Source organism: Vulpes vulpes, chromosome 12 (assembly GCF_048418805.1).
Source record: "Vulpes vulpes isolate BD-2025 chromosome 12, VulVul3, whole genome shotgun sequence".
Classification (NCBI taxonomy): Eukaryota; Metazoa; Chordata; class Mammalia; order Carnivora; family Canidae; genus Vulpes; species Vulpes vulpes.
This window is the reverse complement of record NC_132791.1, coordinates 103,071,513-103,092,340: the sequence shown is the minus strand read 5'-3', so window position 1 is coordinate 103,092,340 and position 20,828 is coordinate 103,071,513. Positions and strand designations below refer to the sequence as shown.

The 20,828-nt window shown below is 49.3% G+C and overlaps 1 protein-coding gene across 5 annotated transcripts in view; it reads right to left on the bottom strand.

Annotated features, from left to right (window-relative positions):
• OPCML (opioid binding protein/cell adhesion molecule like) overlaps positions 1 to 20,828 on the bottom strand; it is a 1,085,346-nt gene that overhangs the window by 854,497 nt on the left and 210,021 nt on the right. Inside the window, exon 1 of one of the 5 annotated variants that reach the window (XM_072729310.1) lies at positions 18,445 to 18,602. The exons of the other annotated variants lie outside the window; for them this stretch is intronic. The gene's annotated coding sequence lies outside the window, so the exon portion shown is untranslated. Of the gene's footprint in view, positions 1 to 18,444; positions 18,603 to 20,828 lie in introns of those variants that run through there. 5 annotated transcript variants of the gene reach the window in all.

The following is a 20,828-nucleotide window of genomic DNA, read 5'->3' as shown; positions in this document are numbered from 1 at the left end:
GTTGCAGAGATTGAAGTGAAGCATCTGTGAGCCCAGAAACACCAAAAATCTTTGATCAAACACCAGGAAACTAGATACAGACAGGGAAAGGGATCCGCCCTACAGGTTTCAGAGGCAGCAGGGCCTCACCAACACCATGATTCTGAATTTCTAGCCTCCAGAACTGTGAGATAATAAAGGTGTGTGGTTTTAAGGCACACAGCTAGTGGCGCTTTGTTACGGCAGACGGAGGAAACGGATCCAACCCAGAAACGCCTGTTTGATTAAGGTGAGTAGCCCCCGTGTTCCAGAAGCGCGGACTCCAGCTGACGGTGGCCCCCCACTGCCGCTCCAAATGGAGTCACGGAGCTTTTGAAAAGAATTAGTCAAGTTGAACCCCAACCTTAAGGTTTCTCTTGGAATTCCCACCTCAAATCCTACACAATACAGCCGGAGAGATGAAAAGGAAAACATGATTCAGCTGGAAAGCTTACGACCTCCTCTTTGGCAGAAGCTCTGGGCGACATTTATTTTAATTCGCCTTTGGGACACCTGACTTAGATTTTTGTCTTTCAGAGTTATATCTCCTGCCCCGATGGTCAGAGAGGCAGCTATGATTTTAGTTGTCCCAAGACCATGTCCGGGTCGGGCCACGGTGGGTAATTAAATTGATTTCCTGACAAAGCCCCCTTCAGCCTCAGAGCGAGCTCCTTGACATGATGCGCAGCCTGTCCAGGCAAGAAGGCCCAGGGAAATTGGACCAACTCTCAGCAGTCAACCTGGATTTTCCCAACTGAGGAGTTCTTTCTTTCTTTTTTTTTCTCAAAAAATACACATTCCTTGCACAACCAGGATCATTTGGAACAGAAGTTCTCAGACCTTGGGATTCAATAGGCCAGTAAAATTTAAAAGGAACAAAAAAGGTAGAATTAGGCGGCGAATCTTTTATTTCACCGAGTAAAATGTCTATGATCTCTTATCATTAATCCTTAAAAATAAAGGGAGCATTTTTTTACGTCACAACGATATGGGGGGTAAAACCTCAGTTTGAAGGAGAGTCGTTCACATGACGGGACGTCGGGGCTATTCCTCTACAGGCTGGGGCTTCGTTAGGGACCAGCAGCAGTGCCTGCATTGGCATTTAGAATCCAGTGACCTCGAGAATGTTACCACTACCCACTTGCTCTGCCCACACGAAGACCGATAGGAGCTCCAGCCCCACCAGGAGAACGACAACTTGAGATTAATAAACCATGGTCGAAGACATTTTTTCTCTCTGCTGGACACCAGTGTGTTGGGAGCTGAAGATGTGCTCATTCGCCAAGTATGACTTGCACCAAGCAAAGTGCCCAGCACAGGGTGATTAATATATATCTCTTGATCAAAAGAAGAAAGGAACTGTGTGAATAATTGTTGACCGTGTTCTCATTTCCTACCTTGACATCCATGTCATTAAACTACCCAAGCTATTACTTTTTTTTTTAATCTCTTGGTCACATCTGTCATTCTGAGATGTGTAGGTTGTCCACATCCCCGCTAAAGTACGGCCAAACAGAAAACAAAAAAGAAGAGGTATGGTTAGAGAATGAATAGTGGCCAAAGGCTCAAAGATAAGATTAAGCCCAAGATTCAGTGTAAAGAATGACTCCCAAAAATGAGAAACAATTTTTTGGAAGAATACACATCTTGGAATCAGGAATCTGTTACAGCAGAAGTGTTATAAATGACAATTATGTTAGAAAACTTACCCAGAAACGTCAACATGATTAGGAGGGTATTTATTAATAAAAAATATGTGGCTCTTGATGCCTCCCACAGTGCAGCCCTGAAGAACAAATTCTGACCCTGGCAAGTCTAACATGCTACACAAATAAAATGAAGCGATGAGGGGAAATAAGAACTTGGCGGTGATGTTCGCTGTGTTTCCAGCATCAGCTGAGAGCTCACTGCTGGAGTTCCCTCTACAGTTTGCAGGAAATTCCTATTGCGTGCCGCTCATGGCTGTTGCAAACCTGACCCTTCATCATCTATCCTGCCCACGTCTTACTAGTAAGAGTAAAGTCATTTCAGGGGACCTCATTCCATCTCTATCCCCATGGCCCCTCCTCCATTCCTCCCTCGCTCATGGCCCATCCTTCTAGATCTTACAGGATCTCGGTCCTTTCCCATTTGTAGACCTTCAGTTTCTCCCACTCGCCTTGATTTCTACCTCTAAACATGCTCATGTCCAATTCCTTCTTTACAAAGAAAAAACAACAACAGATAAACACCAGAGACTTTCTTTCCTTCATTTTTCTACCTTAGTTTTATTAAAAGAATATTAATGCCTTTACCCTCATTCCCATCCACCCCTTAATCCCTAGCATCCTGGCCTGTGGAACCATTCTAAATCCGTGAGGACTTCCTAATTATCAAATCAAGAAAGCTCTCTCTTATATCCCATTATTCTTAATCCCTACATTGCCTGACCTTGATCATTCCCTTTCTTGAGATACTCTTCTCCCAAGATCCTGAGGCCATTAGACCACCCAGTTTATTTATTTATTTATTTTTCTGGCTTCTTTAACACATCTCTCCATCCACCTCTTCCCAGTTGTCATTGATTTTAGCCATAACCCAAGATTTTTGAATGACCCCATTTCAGTAGCTTTTCTTACTTCCTTTGTACAGAAGAATTCAAATCTCATGTTTTAGATGTTTCCAATTCTATCATCTATCTATCTATCTATCTACCTACCTACCTATCACCTTCTATTTATATATTTATCATCTGTCATCTCCTGTAGGTATTTTAAATTCATCCATTCCTTTACTTAATCAGAAACAAATTCTACTTCCTGGCATCCTTAATTCTGTTCATTGCCACATGCTCCAGAACCATCTTCTCCTTGCCCCAGGCCAAGCCACACAGACTAAAAGCGTATTACCTGGTCATCTTTGAGTCCTCTCTATGCTTGGCTGCTTCTCATCTTCAAATTCTTGTCAAGTCCAGCCATCAACTTTACTCACTACTAACTCCCTAACCAGGCCTGCACAGTTGCAAGCAACTTGCTCCCCCGTCCAAAAGTCCCACTTTCATACTACTTTGCTTATTTTAAAAGAAATAAAATGTTCAGATAGATCAACAGGAGGAATGGACAATCATACATTTTTATAGCCAATAAAATGTCATTTTTTTCTGATATAAAAGGAAAAAAAACTCTCTTTCCTTTAAAAAGTGTTTAATGAATCCATTTCTTTAGAGAGGAGTGAAATGTCACACCAACAAAATACTACTACTATAAATATGAGGGGCCAGAGATTACTGGATTCACCTTTCTCAGTGTCAGTCTGTCTCGTATTCTCTTCTCTCTGTCCCTATGGGGAACCTCTGCTTCCCGAAGGAAACACCCGCTGTGTGTGCACATGTGTGTGCACGTGTGTGTGCATGTGTGTGTGCACGTTCATGTGTGTGCACACAGAAGAGAGGACAGAGATGGGGGCCTGCCTTCCTGGACACGTGAGTTCCTTCTGAGATTATTAGAGAGCCCCGATTTTAGTGGTGGATCCAAGCCTGTTCTCTAATGTATCTCTTGTAGCAAGAAACATAATCTTTTTGTTTGTTTCTTTAAAAAATCCTGCCTATCTTCTGCTTGACTGATCCCCCAATTCAGTGGTGAGGAATAAAGGGGCACGTTGACTTTCAGTCCCAAACCCACCACTCACAGCGATTCCCTGAGGTCTGTATTATCTTCATTTCACAAATGGGAAAACCGAGACTCACAGCCTTTAGGTAACTTTGTGTGCCTCGTCAACAGCAGACGGGGCATCACAATCCAAGCCTGCTGGGCCCCGACGCCTGCACGCTCGCCCACTGAACTCCAGCGAGGGCGCTCAACCCTGGCTGACTCCACAGGATCCCAGTCCTGATCTTCTGACCCTGCCCGTGGCAGCCCAGGGCTGGAGGAAGGGACTGAAGCGAGAACCCCCCCAACCCCCAACCTGAGCCCCCAGTTGTCGGGCAGGGAATAAGCAAGCAACAGTGTACCTCCTTAAATCCGTTCACCTAGAGCATTGCCGTGCCATGAGAGTACGGTGTGACCCACTGGGAGCGGGTCCTTCCTCCTTGGGCCTAAGTTCTTGCCCCCAAACGCCTGGCGCAGCTCTCTGCACGCACGGAGGGGCGGCCAGGGCCCAGGGCCTGTGAGCTTCTCCTAAGCAACCCTGGGTGGTTTAGCACAAACGACCCTCCAATCCAGCATTAATTTCCTGTCTTCTAGTCTGAGGGCTCCTGATAAGCAGTTGTCTGGCTAAGGAGCCGAAGGAAAAGCAGGTTCCGGTCCTAGCAGAGTCCCTACTTGGTTCCCCACCGCCGCTGCGGCCCAGAGCTTAGGAGGAGGCTGCAGGCAGGCTGGGGGGCGGGGGGGGGTGGTTAGAGGGGCAGCCCCTCCTTCCTCCACTTCACCCCCAGCCTGTTTTCTGCTGGTGCCTCCGCCTGCCTGGCCAGACCCCACTTCAGAGAATCTCAACCATGATTGAAAAATGTCTTTCCACAGCAGGCAGAGAAATGAAATTTTCCCCTATTTCAATTATTTCCCCTTCTCAAGCAAAGAAATGAAAAACAACTCGGCTCATAAAGAATGAAAAAGAAATCCAGGTTTTTTTGAATTAGGTTTTTCTCTCAAGACTTGGAGAAGCTGAAGGTATCTGTGCCAATACTGGTGCACAAGGAGTTAACTGCTTCTTTTTCTTTTTCTTTTCTTTTCTTTTCTTTTTTTTTTGGAGGGAACAGCAGTCAGATGGGCATTGTCCCTGCCTCTGCCTCTCCTCCAGACACTCTCGCCATCCCTCAATCCAGATGCAATAAAAAAGGCAGGACTAGAAGGGAGAGACCAGAACAAGAAGTGGGAAGTGGGTTGTGACACGGTAGGTATACTGAGTGACCCTCAGGAGTCGACGGGCACTGGGGACGCAGGACAAAGACTACAGCTTCTGTTTTCAGGGAGTTTATACTTAATCGGGCAAACAGTTTGAGGCGCCTGCATTTGCCTATGAACCACTCACTCTGTGCATCATGGTGTCTTTCCGTTTACTGAGGCCTTGCAACTAAATTTCATCTCTTTTTCCCCAGTCTCTTCTTTTCCCTTCTTAGAAATAGCATGTTCAGGACTTTGCATGATTTTAGGAGTATCCAGGACAGGGATTTTAAGAATACAGATTTCATCTGATGTTACAGGAGGCAAAAAAAATTGTTGAGCAGCAACTGGTCTAAAACACTCTTCACCTGTGGGAAGCGAGAGAGCGGCTTCAATGAACTAACAGATCTTGTTAGCTCAGCTAAAATATGAATTACCAGATGGCTTTGGAGGAGCACTTCATTTGGTAAGTCTACTCGGCTCCCTCTTCCCACTACATCCCAGACAAAATTAGATCCCCTGATGTTTATGCCTTCCTCTAGAATAGCACTTCGCAGTTGCTCCGATGACCAACCGTTGCTCCAAGACCCACGTTGGCATAATGGCAATCTCTGTCCCTTGCACGTAGTAAGGGTCGGATTTGTATCTCAGGAAGGAGAGAGGGGTGCAGCGAGGATGCAGTGCCCTTGAGGGGTGGTTGTTGGCTACGTTGTCAGCCTCGCTGCATGAAAACAACGAGGCCTCCGAGATTATTCGTGAACCACTTCATGTGCCGGTGATGCGGTGCTGAGAGTGTCAAGTATTTCAAGAGAGTGAGGAATGCCTGTGATGAGGGATCCACTGCTAATCAGAACGGCAGTGGGTGAAAAAGCAAGGGTTCTCATCAAGAGCATCGAGGGAGCAGGGGTTAGGCCCTGCCCCCCTCCGCCGCCCCAAATTCCACTCCCTATCGTAAACATCTTGGGCCCTGTTCTAACGCATTAGGGAAGACTATCCCGGCCTCATAGCTGAAGAGTTTCCACAGACGCAGTAGAGCAATTGTCAGAAGAAGACCATTCCACGGTGGGCTCATTTCTCCTGTAGACCCTGCCTCTTACTGGGGCTTAGTCCCAGCTCCCCAGACACCTCCCAGAAGGCGTGGGGTGGGGGACACCCTACACAGAAAGATAAGGTCATCATCCCAGCTCTTCCTGGGACCAGGGGATTTTGAACTTTAGTATAGATCAAAGGAGAGCACTGAGCCCCGGGCCTCAAGTAGCTCCACCCAATACATTCTAAAACTCTGAAAGTGAGTGGGAAATATCAGGGAGGGAGACAGAACATGAGAGACTCCTAGCTCTGGGAAAGGAACTAGGGGTGGTGGAAAGGGAGCTGGGCGGGGGGTGGGGGTGACTGGGTGATGGGCACTGAGGGGGGCACTTGATGGGATGAGCACTGGGTGTTATTCTGTATGTTGGCAAATTGAACTCCAATTTAAAAAAATTAAAAAAATAATAAAACTCTAAAAGGACAAAGCTACCATGGATGAGGTTCATTTTGCTCAGGGCAGAGGTTTGGGATAGCGCCCTGAATGATGCCCCTGCCTTAGGAATTCCATCCTGATCTGAGCTCAGCTCTAAATACCTGGGGGCCCTGAGAAATCTCACCAGAGTCACAGAGCGCTTACGTTCACCTCCGAAGTGAGGAGTCGGGCCTGACACTTGGGCAGACCCCTCCTACCTTCTCATCCCCAGAAGTCAATGTCAAAAGAAACTTCTCACTGCTTTGCCTCCTGCCATTAGTAATCAGCAAAACTCTTTTACCAAAACGAAAAATCACTGGAAATATTAACAGGAGAGGTCAATATATTGAGCTGTGTGGCCTTTTCCTGTTCTGAAAATATTTCATGTCTTTATGTTCTTACACTGAGAAAAACCTGGTCTGTGCCAATCAACATCGAATGGCAAGGGGAGGCCAGGAGGGAGGGGGAACCAAACAGAACCTGTGCTGCAGGACTTTCAAATGGCAAACTCATTACGCCCCAGCGTCCTGGCGGGCGTAGTGACGGCATGTCCTGTCAGAGGCCCTTCCGGCTGTCTCAAGCTCACACACACACCACACACAGCTACGTGTCACAGGGATCACAGCGGGTCTTGGCAACAGATGCTGGAAATGTCAGGCAGCAAAGGGGGTGTATGGGGGACGGCACTGAGGGCTGGGGGAGTAGTTGTAGCCTCCACAGGATGAACGGAACAAACCCACTGGAAAGCGGCCCTCATGTTTAGCAAGATGGAGGCAGGGTTGGGGGGAGCAGAAGGAGGGAAGAGGACAAGCAAGAGCAGAACCAGGACAAGTCGGGAGTCGGACCTCCCGTCCAGGGCCACGGACCTGGAGATCTGCCCTCATTCATTAGCTGTCGTTCTATGTACTACCGGCTGTGCACCGGGAATCACGCGAGGCACCGACGGACAACTGCCAGTTAAGAAAGCTAACAACCGCCGGGTGAGAGTCATTGGCTTTAGTGTAGACGCACCTGGATTCAAATCCCACCTTCACTCATGATTTGGGGAAATGACAAAAATCTCAGAGCTTTGGTTTGATCGTGTCTAAACTAAGGATAATAAAGTGACACAATAAGTTTAAGATTTACGTGAGACATTAAGAGTAAAACACCCGCCACAGAGCTGGCGCACAGCTAGCAGGAGCTAGTAGGCAGGCCTCCTGCCCCGGGAGCGAGGAGTCTCTGGGGAGGCAGGCGGGAACCACGGTGACCTGTAAGTTCATGTGCTCGAAGCTCCGTGAACAGATGGGTCAGAACACGAGGAGTGGCGCAACTAATGCTACCTGGAGTCGTGAGAAATAAGTAATGAGCAACGAGTGGAATAAGGAGGGAGTTCCAGAGGAGGATCTAGGAAACGGAAGAGTGAGTTTGACGTCAGAGAGGCAAGTCAAGCGAGATGCGTTTGTCCAACTGAGATGTTTGTGGCTGAGCAGGGGGTGTGCGGGGAGGACGGACAGGCAGCAGGAAAGACACAGGGTCAGCTGTGCTCATTTGCATTGTTTGGGTATCCCCTCACACAGGCAGGACATGAGGGACCACTGACGTCTTTCTACACCTTGGAGCGACTTTAGAAATATCACCGTGCCGGTAGTTTGAGGACCAATCTGAGGGAGGAGGGAGGGCTTGGGAGACTCGTGAGCATGAGATCCTCATCACACAGGAGCACTGTAGTTGCTGTCAGCTGTGAGAATGCTTCCTGTGGAATAGAGTCAGAAGGAAGGGACAGGGACGGTGACAGGAGAGGAGAGTCTTCAGCTGCTAAAGGGAGTCAGCTAGAGGAGAGGGCGCTATTTCTGCTCAGTCAGGTCCATTTGTGATACCACTTTTCACAAACCTACCTTTATTTGCCTAATTAATTTTATCCAATTTATAAACTTTAAGAAACTTTGGCATAGTTGCCTAAGGATTTGACTCCTTACAGAAGGTGTATGAAATTATGGCACTTCCCAAATCTCTCTTAATATACGTAAGCCTATTGCCAGGCCACAGTCTCACTCCTCACAGGCCCCGCACCTGTGCAGGTCTGCGTGCAAAGATGTGGACAGCGTGCCGCAGGGTCCCACCCTGTAGGAGTTGACCGCCTCACTGGGGAAACACAGCACACACCGCCTGAACAGAGCAGATCAAAAGATGCCGACCACTCAGAATAATAGTATAAATAGCACCCAAGACATATATTTGCCAAATGAGTGTATCGCAGGACTCCGTGGCAGAGAAAGGGCATGGGGGGCCTGGAAAGGGTAGGCTTCCCTGAGGGGGAGATGATAGGAAGGGAAACATGGATATATTCATCTACTTGAAGAGCATATCTGCCCTGCCCCAAGCACCCGGTTTCTAAATCCATATCCTCAAAGGAACCTGAGAATCAGATACTGTATCCAACACAATCTCCATTTCATTTGACTTTTTTTTTTTTTTTTTAAGATTTTGTTTATTTGACAGAGGGAGAAACAGCAAGAGAGAGAGCACAGCAGCGGGAACAGAGAGAGAAGAAGCAGGCTGCCTGTCAGGAGCCCGATGTGGGGCCTGATCCCATGACCCCAGGACCACGACCTCAACCGACTGAACCACCCAGGTGCCTTCATTTGACTTTTCAGTGATTAGTTTCCAAATATTGGATATTTTGTCCACCAATTAAACAAGGCAGTGCATTGCAATGTAAGGATCTGTAGCAGATCCCAGCACCAGCTAACTTGTTCTCAGGATGATTCAATTGCCCACCAATAAAATCAGCCTTCCCTAACCTTGAGGGTGTTGAGGAGATAAATGCATTTATAAATGAAATAATGAGAAAGACTGTAAACTCCATGAAAAAAGGGACCATTCAAATTATAAAAGAGCTGGGCAGCCTGGGTGTCTCAGCCATTTGGCACGGCCTTCAGCCCAGGGCCTGATCCTGGAGACCTGGGATCGAGTCCAACATCAGGCTCCCTGCATGGAGCCTGCTTCTCCCTCTGCCTGTGTCTCTGCCTCTCTCTCTCGCTCTGTCTCTCATGAATAAATAAATAAATAATCTTTAAAAATAAATAAATAAATAAATAAATAAATAAATAAATAAATAAATAGGAGGCTGTAGGATGAGGATGAAGGATAAGACAGAAGCAGAAAGAGTGTGAAGAGCAACGGCTGACATTTTATTTCATACTATAGACCAAAGCTATCCAATAGAAATAGAAATAGAACATGAGCCACATATACAATTTTTTGCCACAAATATGATTGAAAATATTCTAGTAGCACATAGTAAAAAACAAACAAACAAAAAAGATGCAGTGAAGAACGCCTGGCTGGCTCAGGGGTAGGGAACCCAACTCCTGATCTCGAGATTGTGAGTTCAAGCCCCAAGCTGCGCAGAGATTACTTAAAAAAAATAATAAAATAAAATAAAAAAATTTTTAAAAAGATGCAGTGAAATTATTCTACCATAGTTTACTTAACTCAACATATTCAGAATATTGCCTTTCCGGCATGGACACTAGCCATACTCTGAGCGTTCAAGAGCCACATGAGGCTAGTGGGCACCACACTGGCCAGCATAGCTGTAGCGACGGTCGGAAGGGCGAGTAAGAAAAGCAACAAAGAAGTGGACAGAGTTGGAAGTGAGATTTCCCGGGGACGGAGTGCCCACGGGGAGCTGAGGGAACCCGGCAGGGGGCCGAGGGGGCTCTGCAGGCTGGAGGGCCAGCGGGGCCCTTCTGAGGGAGAACAGCGAGCAGACCCCAGGGCAGGGGTGGCCCTGGGGAAGGGAGCAGAAGGCGGCGGGTCTGCAGGACACGCGGTGGGAGGCAGCACAGGGGCGGCCTCGGCGTGTGGGGGGCAGAGGCCACTGACTCCGGCACCCCAAAGACCCACCGGCGGCCCAGGGCCCCGCGGGCAGGCCGGGATTCAGGCTGTACCCCGCGCAGGGGGTGAGGCCTCCGCTAGGTTAGGGGCCCTCCAGGACAGGCGTGCGGCCCCGCAGGCCGTCCTTCCATCGGGCTGACATCTGGAAGCCGCGTGCCCTTTCCTGAGTGAGTTCCCTCTGCTGGTGGCCGGCGTCCTGGGCGCCAGGGGAGCAGCTTCCCCACGCTCTGCTCCCTGCCTTCTTCCCCGGCCACGGCTGGCGTGGGAAGGGGGGGTGCTCAGAAGGTTCCGGAAGGCTCTGGCCGGGCTCCTGTTCTCTCTCCAGACTCTTGCTTCCTAGGGCTGGCGAGGCTCAGAGGCCGGGAAACAGCCGAGCTGGGGCGCTCCTGCCAGGACACCCGAGTCCAGCGGCTGTCGCCTCTCCCGAGCACGGGGCAGCCTCCGCGGCCTGCGAGCCTCCAAGCTCACAGTGTCATGCCCCCCGAGCGCTGGTCTCCTCTCGGGGCAAGCGCTTAGAGGAGGTGCCCGGACACGGCCGCGGGTGACCCAGGCTGTGCGGCCCAGCCAGGCCGTGTCCCCGCAGACGGCCCCCCGCCCCACACTTCTCCCCCACAGCTCAGCCCTCACCCGGAGACTCCTAAGGCGCCGATTCCCAGGCTTTGGTGGGGCCACTTAACCTCGGATCCTGTGACAAGGGCCCTGAGCACCACGGCCCTCCTTTGTCTTCGATGTCTGAGTCTCCCACGAGGTCCCCGAGGATACCAAAGGGAAGGCTCTGCCCCGACCACCAGCCGCGGGGCCTCCCTGAGCCGAGCCTGTGCCCCCGCCCGGCCTTCCCCAGCCGCTTCCCTCGGGACGTCCGAGGGGGGCTGCGGGGGCTGAGGCCCGCACAGCCTGCAGGCGTCCTGCACCCAGAGGACGCGGCTCCCACAGGCGGGCCCAACACCGTGCCGGCCTCCCCCTGACTCCTGGGCTTCTGGAGCCGCTAACCAGCCTCATCCCCGGCCCGGGCCACGCTCTGAAGGTGCTGGGGATGAGCCAGGGCACCAGGGACCAGGGTGGCCCCCGATGCTGTTTGCTTTTGCTGAAATGACAGCGTCTCAATAATGGATTAAGTTGATTCTACTTGTTTGTTTGTTTTGGGTGCTAAACACTGACTTAGAGAACTTCCCCATGAGGGATGAGACAAATCTTCACGGTTCTAGTTTCCTTCTTTATATATATTTTTAAAGATTTTATTTGTTTATTCATGAGACACAGAGAGAGAGAGAGAGAGAAAGCAGAGACCCAGGCAGAGGGAGGAGCAGTCCTCATGCAGGGAACCCGACGCGGGACTCGATCTCGGTCCCAGGATCACACCCCGGGCTGCAGGCGGCGCTAAACCGCTGGGCCACCCGGGCTGCCCCTCCTTTATATTTTGATGGCGATTTAATTTGGTTCTGCTCGGCGATACTTATCCACAGGTGTTTATCATGAGTTGAGTGCCGGTGGGGGAGCGGTCCTTGCTAGTCCCTCTCCACGGTTCAAGGGGGACGCCTGTGGTGGCGACTGAGGTCGCACAGTCAGTTAAGGGGCGAGCGGCCAAGGCTCTCATTGCTGCGTCCTCTCCGTGGTCCTTCCAAACCTCCAGGGCTGCTGAGTGCTGTGAAGAGGCCGGATCCTCGCAGGCTGTGGGTCGGCCTCCCACGGCCACTCTGCCTGGCCGCCAGGGGCTGGAGGCTGCGGGGCGACCGGGGCCAACATAGAGCCCCTCCCCGGGGCCCAGCTTCCAGAGCCTGCCCTTTCCAAGCTACTGAGAGATGCACTCACCCATCCCAGGGACCCGGGCTGCACCTGGAAAGCCCCCCCCAACCCCAGCCGAGAGCCCTCGGGAAAGCCTGCTGCCCACAGCCTCCCAGGGTCCCCGCGGCTGGCTGTCCCACATTCGGTCCTCCCTGAGCCCCTTGGGGGACCCCGAGAGCCAGGCACCGTGGGCGGGGTGCTGGGTCACACCCTGGGCTGCAACAGGAACCTGGGGTTGCAGCTACGTCCACCAAAAATGGTGCCAGCGGTCCAGGGGGCTGATGCCTGGGCCTGGGCCCCCCGCACCCTGTGGCTTCATGGGGGAACACGGGGAACCAGGGTGAGCAGCTTCCCGTGCTGTGCAGACCCAGCAACCCGGGAGGGCCCAGCGGCGGCAGCGCAGCTGCAGCCCTGCTGGGTGCACGAGGTACACGAGGCCCCAGCACCCGCACCGGGGGCCCTTCCCAGGCCCCAGTGCCGGGACTCACGGCCTCACGGGGGGGCACCGGGGAGCCCCATGGCCCAGGACTCCAAGGAGGGCCTTCCAGGAGCTTCCATTCCCACAGGGGGTGGGTGGGGTCGGTGGAGACTCCTGCACTGTCCTGCTCCCTGGGGCCGCGCAGGAGGCAGACAAGGACCGCCTCTGTCATGCTCTGTCCTGGGGCCGCGGGAACCTCAGGACGTCGGGAGTCCTCCAGCGACAGGCGTGTTTCCCGACGGGTCCCCTGAACCACTAGGGCCGCGGAGCAGTGGGGGCCCCTGGGCGCCAGCTTCACCTGAAGTCCTCACGGGCACAAGTCGTGTCACAGCCCGGAGCCCGGCCTTGCTCACACCGCAGGGAGGCCCATGCCTGGGGCGGCGCTCGGGGCTCAGGGAAGGGGTCTGGAGTCGGGGTCCATGGTCGGGGCGGCGCTCGGGGTGCAGGGTCAGGGTGGCACTCGGGGCCCAGGGTCGGGGCCCAGGGTCGGTGCCGCGCTCAGATGGAAACCCGGGTCAGCAGGGGCCTGCTGCTCATGAGCCGCACTGGGATGTGCGCTGTCATGGTCCCTACTGTTCTTCTGTGAGTGGGTTCCTGTTTTCTGACCCTCCATGTGCCCCTCTCTGCCCTTCCCTGTGCCCCTCTCTCTGACCCTCCCTGTGCCCCTCCCTGTGCCCCTCCCTGTGCCCCTCCCTGTGTCCCTCTCTCTGACCCTCCCTGTGCGCCTCCCTGTGATCCCTTCTGAAGCACTTCCTCATCTCTAAAACCACGGCTCCAGTGTCATCTATTGAGCAGACGATGCAGGCCAAACCGGCACAGGCTGCGGTCCTGTGGCAGGTGCTTCCTGGGTCGGCAGACCCAGCTGGGAGCATCCCCCCAGCTGCTGCCCTGGGCCTGTGTGGATCCCCACCTGGTCCCCAGCTGTCGAGCACTGCCATCAGGTGTCCCGGTGGGCACGGTCCCTGTCCTTCCGCAGGGTGGGCCATGTGGCTCACCTCCTGCCGGCCCGAGCCTTGCACCTCCACACCTCTACACCTCTGCACCTCTGCACACCTCTGCACCTCCATGCAACTCCGTGCACCTCTGCACACCTCCGCACACCTCTGCACCTCCTCACTTCTGCACCTCCACACCTCTGCACCTCCGCACCTCCGTGCACCTCCACACACCTGTGCACCTCTGCGCACCTCTGCATCTGCACACCTCCGCACCTCTGCACACCTCACCTCTGCCCTGGGGCCACGGGGCGAGTCACGTCCTCCTCCACCCTCGCACGCCCCCAGCTCCCTCCTGGTTTGGGGGCAAAGACTGAGATCATGAGGCCTCGGCCAGCTGGGCAGGATTTCTGCTTTCCTGTGGCTACGACTCAGGAGCTCAGAGCAAGCAACACCCACGCACACCCCCTGCATATGCCCCACCCGCCGCCCTCCTGAAGTGCTTGCAGGGAGCTGAGGCCGTGTTGGCAGGCAGGCGCATGTGCCGCACTCCCCAATCCCCGATCCCCGCTGGGCCCGATGCCGCCAGGAGCCAGCTCGCTGGGCCCAAGGTCGCAGGGCGGCCGGGTGGGTCACCCAGAAGAACGGCTCACACGCAGTGTATCAGTCCGGGCGGCCTGGGAGCTGCCCCGATGGGGCGGCGGCGAAGCAGAACAGGGGCTATAAAAATACCATCTATCCCAAACCAGCTCAGTAATCAAACAGCCCCGCGCCGGCGGGACAGGCTTACGTGCTGACACAGAAGGGCCCTTTCCATCTTTAAAACAGACCATTAAAACACCACAACGCCTCGCGGCACAAAAACCTAAATCAAAAGGGAGGGGAAAAAAGAGCGCTCTCTTCTCCAGGAGTCCTACTGCCGTTTCCAGCCCCTAGACAAGCTCGTTGGGATATAGATGCAGTATTGCTTTTTTGATCGTGGCTTTTTAGATTCTTTCCAACACCCAGGAAATTTCCTAGAGGTTCCAGAAATGGCCCTTTTCTCTCCTGCAGGAATCTCTCTTTTGTTCCACTCTAACGCAGCGCCTGTGCTGTGATCGCTGCAATATTATTTTGTTGTTTGCCCAATAAGTAGAAAGACACGGGAAGATACATATGTCAGAAAGGAGCCATAATCCTAATTATAACCTGAATTAGAATGACGCTGTCTGGGCGCCCTGTTCGCACTCCCCAAGGCAGAGGAGAACAGCAAGCAGGTCCATGTACCAGTGGTTACTACGTGTGATTAACGCTTCCAGCCGGTGCCCCTCCAACTGGCTCCGAAACATGTCTTAATAAAGTGCATTCCAAATACCCCGTATTTCTGCCTTATTGCATCTGCTAGAGTGAGATAATATGTGGACTTGAGAAATGGTGACATTCGGTGACTGAGCTGCAGAGGGTTATATAAGGAAGCTAGATCACACTCCCCTCCACCTGGCATATTGCTTGTGGCGTCGCATCATGATTCTAGAAATCAATCTGCAATGAAAATTCGCACACAGGGCTGCTCTTCTCTGGACTGCCGGATGGGGCAGGAGGGGTATGAGACCATCCTGAGAGAACTAAAGGGAAAGGAAGAGAAGCCACACGGGGATGGTCACTCAGACTTGTGCTCCAATGACTGTTTGCTCTGTAAAGAAGGGTGAGAAAACAGATATGCACAGCTCACCAGGCCACAGCCACCCTGCCTCTCTCAATATGCCAGACGTCCTCCTTGAAGTCTCAGACGTGTTTAGATGTAGGGAGAGTTTGTGAAGGGAAGACACAGCAGGCCACGCAAACCTGCACAAAAGACAGGTCCCCACACCCCAGGCCTTTTGGTCTTTTGCACTTTTACTTTTAGCCTCTCTTCCTTACTATCATCCTGGAGCCACATCCCTTCTGTGACTTCTGTGGGCGCCTAGGGGGTGACATCATATGTTTGTTTACTTACAAAACACACTTGTTCTTAGGAGTTAAAGCCAGAAGAAGGATTATCTCAGAACCCCATGAGCCGTTAGGAAAAGTGAATAGATTTCAGGCTGATGGGTAGCCTCATCCTGAGGATATGTCTGATAGGTAATTTGTAGAGATCCAGGGGCCCTTCGTGAAACTGGCAGTAAAAATCAGCCACTGAACAATAAAAACTCAACGTTTAGACTCTACCCTTCACATCACACATGCCGTGGAGAATCAAAGAAATAACAAAGAGTTAACAGATTGGAGTTCTGGACTCTGTTGCGCCAACGGCCATCTTTATTGCCTTAATCAAGTCAAAACTTCTGTTTCCAATTTACTCCAAAAAATCAAAGTTCGAGGCTGAGATATTTCATGGCGGTTGATCTTGAGCACTCTAAGAGGAATCTATACAGTAAATCCAGTAGCACATAGGTTCCCATCAGAGTTTGATCAAATCAGTGGGAAGTCTTGGCTGAGGAGTCTGTTCTCTTTGGGAGCTTCCTCTTTATACCCTTAAAAAAAGAACCTCAGAAGGGAAAAAAAAAACCCATCCAGATGGTTTATGAGGAAGAAAAATACTGAAACAGGTCTTTCACTTTCACTTCTCTCAGCAGCACAGCTGGATCTTCTATGTGAGAGGAGTCAGGGAAATCTCAGCAAGAGCTGCTAACAGTGAAAATGATATGATTTTCTGGGAACTGGTAGAAGGAAGCGCCGCCTCTCCTGAAAAAGTCATCACTGTGGGTCCATGTGGCACCATAGCCTTAGCCCACTGAGAGGGATTTTCATCAGTGACAACAGCGTGAGGCAGAGTTCTGCAGAGGCAAATGGGCATGCATAGCAACAACTCCCGCACATCTGCTGGGAGGCAATCACACCCACAGCCTAGAGCAGACCCACAGACTCCCCTGCTGCATGAGATTAGGAGCTGAAATCACAATGCTACCCCACGGGACATCCTACCATGCCTCCACGGTGCCCACTTTTGCCTCGCCTTCAGCATGGGCCGCCTCTGTCCTCTCTGGTTCATACTCATTGGGGAAGTGGCCTCAGATTGGTGAATGAGACATCTTGATGCACAACCACATTTGAAAAAGAGCCATCAAAAACGAAGATCTATGCTATAGCCATATCATAATCTCCCTGATACGAAATAGACATGAGATCTGCAAAATGCCACCCCATTCAGGAAGATGAATTAAGAGGAACAAAATGTATTCAAGGGCAAAGGTACTGCAAACAGAAGATTTCAAATCCAACTTTTTCCAACGGAGGGATACTTTAATAATGCCACTTAATAAATAACCAAAGAATAAAGACCATCTAGCTAATGCAGAGCCTTAGAGTTTTCATTCATTGAACAAACATTTCTTAAGCATCTATACTCTCTCAGTGAAATACCAAGAACTTCTTTTATAACAGCAGTAAAACCAGGCATTCCGGAAGACTAAGGCATAAATGTTTACAAAATCAAAAGAAGTCTGTACTACCTGAAGTCCCACACTTGGCACAGAGCTAAACTTTAAAAAAACAGGAACAAGGATCATTGGAACCTGAAAATATGGTAGATGGTGACTTCCTATTTTAAAACTGACACTCGTGAGTATGTATGGGAATTCAAAACAAGCAAATGAGATGACCGGGTGTCTGATGGAAAATGGCGCGTTGTTTAGAACACACCCTACTGGCTCTCATTCTAGCCTTTCTTTGCCTTTGAGCTATTTTACAACAATACAAATTATAGATAATTGATAGCAACGCAAAACAATTCTGTCTGCCGAAATGGAAATAGATTCTGTCTTGTGCAGGTTCAAACAACTTCTTTTCCTTCCTTGGAAAAAGCCAGTTTCATGTCCATCAGCAAATTGATTTCCATATTCCTTTATTCCCCACAAATTTGTACTTCTTTGACTTCTCTCTTGGAATATATACGCCAGTTGCCTGGTTTCCCCATTCATAACAATTTGAAAAACATATTGTTCATTTTTTTATCTGTATGTGAATCATCATTTTACCTTTCCTGAAAATTATCTTTTAACAAGAAGATAGGGATGCTCCATGTATTTAGCCTAATAAAGGAAATAACATAGACTATGATAGGACGTATGTTAAGCATCAGTGAATGACGTAGAACCACACTGATGAAGGAAGAGTACATCTTCCACCTGAATCAGAGTGAGAAATTTCCTTTAGCCACACCCGGTTAAAGTTTCCATCAACTTAGCCGATAGAGGAGATTTCTAGTAGAAATACTCCCACTACATTAGAATCCCATCTGTGTTTTATCTAGATTGAGGTCTGCAGTTAACTGTTTATTACACCATCATGATTTGGTCTTGCTACAGATCTCTGTCATTGTCACTTAGCTCACCTTCGACTTCCACAACCTCCTTGAATTAGAAGACACTCTTCGGGTGCTGTGGGGTGAGATTCATGAATCTGATGGTCCTCTCGGCAATTCCATTACAGATTCTGATCCGAGAGTTGACAGAACAGCTCTGCAGCAAATTTTATGGGATGATGACTCAATGTGCTCCAAGTGAGAGACATAAGGTATATGCACAATTCTAGCCCTTGGGACTGACTCCTCCATCTCTCTGTACTTGCATTTTCCTAATGTTTTTGATTGTCCAAGCATACTGGACTTCGTCATCTGGGAATAAAGGTATTAATTGACTTTTCTCAGACTGACATGTACCAACTGGTATATAAGCAAAATATATTTAAACATGTTTTTTCCTTTTAAAAAGAGGCAAAAATTATGTGTGAAATCCTTGGAAGGAACAAAATTGTTATAGTTCACTTAGCTGTTTCACCAAACTGATTTCATTGTTAGACTCACCTAGAATTCATGAGAATCCATACAATCGGTTGATGGGCAGATATAAAATGACTGTCTTCTGGCACTCGGTTCTTAGCAATTTCTTTTAATTGTATAATTGACACCAATCCAACACTCACATTCATTTTACCACGAACAGATGCAAAACCATTAACAGTGAACAGCCATACCTCCATGTGCCCAGCCGTGCTGGAGGAGCCAAGAGATGTAACGGAACCACTGAGCAGAATAAATAGCAACTGGCCAAAGACTTCCTTCCAAAAGGACTGAGAACTGGGCAGGCCTCTGAGCCGACTCTTGAAGAAGCTCAAAACAATAATCAAATAGCACTTACCTAGGGAAAGACAAAAGAGAAGAGGCAAAGAAAAGAAGGGTTAGAGTTTACCACAACGACGTATGTTCAGTAGACATGATCTATTTTAAGATAATCTATTGTTTAATGCAATTCAAGTTCTCCACAAGCTCCAAGCAAAATTCAAGTTTTAAATACACCCAAGTAAAGGTCAAGTGGGGAAAATGGCATATTGTTGCAAAGGCCATACAGCTCACTGTTTTTCTTTTCCGGTCTGGCGTTCTTATACAGGTGCATTTAGCTACCGGAACATGGGCCTAGTAACAAGAGACTGGCTGGGGACTCTGCTATGTGCCAGAAAAGGGGAAAAATGCATACGACCCAGCTGCCTTAATGATTATGGAGGTTCTGTAGCTATGTGGTTCAGATGCTGAGAAGATTGAACTAATAAAAAAGAAATGAGAGAACTGTCATCACAGATTACATGGTATTTATTCCAAAATCTGTTCATTATAGAAATTTGCAAGACAAATGGCTTTTTAGCAAGGAATGGCAGCATTTTCCTCCTGGTAAGTGCATAACGAGGCACCCAATTTGTCTAGAGCATGGTCTGTCTTTTTTTTTCCCCCCCAAATATGCCTGGCTCTGAATCCTAGCAAAGATTCCTGAAAATATTTATTAGGAGGTTAGCAAAAACAAGTGGATTTTGTAAAATTCTATACAATTTACAGAGGGCTTTCATAAATACTATTTCTTGATTTTCATGGCAACCTTTTATTGTAGGTACAACAATGTCCCCTCCTCCTCTTGATCCCTCCTCTCCTTCTTCTTCTTCTTCTCCCTCCTTTTTTGAAGTAAGTGACCTGGGGCTCCATATAATTGGTCAGCTTGCCTAAAGTCACACTCAGGGAGAACGATAGTTCTAGAACTTGAAAATAGTTCTCCTGGTTTCCCATTGTTCATCCTTGATCATATCTCAGACATGCTACAAAGGTAGCCAGGAAGGAACCCGGAGAAGGAGAGCAAGAGGAATGAGAAGGGAGGGATGGGCAAACTGAGGACGAGAGAGATAGTAAAAGGGATAAAGAAGCAGGAGAGGAAGAAAGAGATAAAGTTAACAAAATATTGTGCTGCAGGTTCTTCACTGAATACATTTGTACAAGTTGAGAGAACAGAAAAGTAACCGACATTAGGAACCCCCAGAAAGCTAGCTGTTATCATTCATTCCTTTATGTCTATTGATTCAAGGAAAATTTGACTAGAATAGAGGCTATCAGCCCAACATGGCTGTTGTTGATGTATCTGCCTGAATGTCTAAATAACATTGGTCAGAGGAGTAACTGTGTCAGAGAAATGACATTTTACAGGGGAAAAAAATAAAACTCTCTAAAAGGAATATTTTCTGGTTATGCTTTAATCCCAGGCATTGATGAATGGTTAATTCCTGGCCTGCTCACAACCAAAAAAGCACTCAGCATTTTGTTGTATCCCGGTACTTCTAATGACATCTTGGCTTTCTTCCCAGATAATTCCAAGAGTCTAAAGCTTACCCGACATCTGCAGTGCATGTCTGACTACTTGTGTGATAACAAATGCAGCCATAATAAATGGTATAAAACAAGCTATGCATTGGAGGTTCAGAAAGGCCATGACATATTAGAGAGAGGAAGCTGTCAACTCTCATGCGTGTCTACAAGTTTCACAGCACCATAGCTAGCATTTGACTAGGGACAGGAATTCTCAGACCCACATCAGTAGAAAAAAATGAAAGGAGACCTTGGGGTAGTATCATGGGATCATCATGTTTGTAGCTTTTTACTGGAAGGTAATTATAGCTTTACTCAATTTATGACCCAGAATGCACCTAATCCCCTTATAAATGCTTCTTATTCACCACCCAGCACTTTTTGATGCTGCTGGCCAAATAAATGGTGGCTGTTTCTACCTGGGTGATGGCAAGGCTGTTAATTGTAACACTCCATGAAACTTAATTATGCAAAGCAGAGAGGCAACTCTGGAGCTATTAATCAGAGGTTTGGTTCAGAAGTAATTTGTTGTTGGGACCCAAGGAGCCGTTCTTCTAGTCTCTTCCATTGTGCTGCACCGATAGTTAATCCCCTGCTTTAATGGAAAGCTGTTGGGGTTGGATTTAGGAGCTTGACGGTGGCAAAGCAGCTTATGAACATAACCTTGCTTATTAATGAGCAGATTCCTAATTTCTTCTACTTAAGTCACCTTTAATTACAGCGACCGGAAACCAAT